Source organism: Dichomitus squalens, assembly GCF_000275845.1.
Source record: "Dichomitus squalens LYAD-421 SS1 unplaced genomic scaffold DICSQscaffold_18, whole genome shotgun sequence".
Lineage (NCBI taxonomy): Eukaryota > Fungi > Basidiomycota > Agaricomycetes > Polyporales > Polyporaceae > Dichomitus > Dichomitus squalens.
In genome coordinates, this window is record NW_006766900.1 from 351,469 (window position 1) to 353,012 (window position 1,544).

The following is a 1,544-nucleotide window of genomic DNA, read 5'->3' on the forward strand; positions in this document are numbered from 1 at the left end:
TGACAATGCAGCCACAGTTTGACTCTCCGACTTGCTCGGGATGCTCGGCTAAGGCTCATCAAGCTGGAGAACGGGGATTCCCCGAAGACCGGCAGGTGTCGGCAAGCGTGACAGATCGTGACCTGCTGTGCGGAGAATTGTCCGAACACTGGGGTCAGGCCCTGTATATCCTGCCTCCATCGCTCGTGTCTCCTTCAATATTTCTCATGTTTGGCACATAGTCTATGCATATGCATCTCCTTTTGCATGCCAAAAATGAGCATTATCGGAGTACAGGAAAGTACATAAAACGAAGGGAATTCGCAGAGGGCGCCTTTTTGTCCGAACACTGGGGTCGCGATAGTAAGGTTGGCCCAACGAAGATTCGACCCCATCACGTGATTATCACGTGAGCTTGCGAGGTCCCTCGCTGCTTTCCCCTCCCTCTGCATTGAGGAAAAAACTTGGATAGGCGGCATGTATGGTACCACAGAGCCTATAGCTCAATTTTATACGAGCCGATACCCCGGAATCGCAGTGGAGGGGCGGGACACGGACAGTGTGACAGGCGTGACGGGAGGTGTCGAATCTTCGTTGGGCCAACCTTAGACATTAAACTAATGCATAATAACAAAGTCTCCAAAGATAGCGATGTGTCGACGAATGGAAAGATCTGGATTGCGAAACATGCGTCCTAGCTCATACCAGGCTCCTGCGAGACTCACCAAATGAACCCGTCTTACTTAGAACTTAAGTGATTTCGTCGATTAACTCTGCTCTCTTCGCCACCACGTAGACCTCGAGCTGGGACTGAAGCCGCCCTGCACCCATTCGCCGACGACCCCCGTCGTCGCGCGGTCCACAGCTCCTCCAACACCTTTCTCTAGCCCTATGTTGCCCCTCGGAAACGCTTCCCCAAGTCGCTCCCCTACAGTCTTCGCCACGCAGCGTTATGCACACCCATCAGGAAAAAAACTATTTCTCGCGAGCCCCCCACCGGAGTTCCCGAACATTGCGAGACCCCACCAGAGCTCCCGAGCATCGCGAGCCCTCTCGAGTCGTGCCTATCAGCTTGCGAGCGCTCGGAAGCCCAGCCGAGGTTCCGAGGACGCCGTCAAGTGATGACAATCGCCCGCTGCTCCCTTTCTACTCATGGGACTTGTCCTGCACCTGTAGAACCAGTGTGTACACCGCCGGGCGAGAGCGATAAGTGTCAGATATCGTCGGGAGAGGCCGATCACATATCGTCGGCCATATCGAATCTCTATCCACGGGGTACCTCCCATCAATATAACATTAGACCTTCTTGATCCCATACCGCTGATCCCATATGCCATTCAGGTCGCCCCTGTCTATAGTCCATGTTCTCCCCTTTATCGACTCTACATGGTTCCGATGGCGCCCGTTTGATTAGCTGCCGGGTTTTACGCCAGCTTCCGCCCACAATCCCTCATGTTCGAATAATCGCCATCGAATCATATAGGTGTAGAATTCAAATATGAATATATTGAGCGTGTTACAGACTACATAATATGTACAGGATGCGTGTTACACGGAACGACATG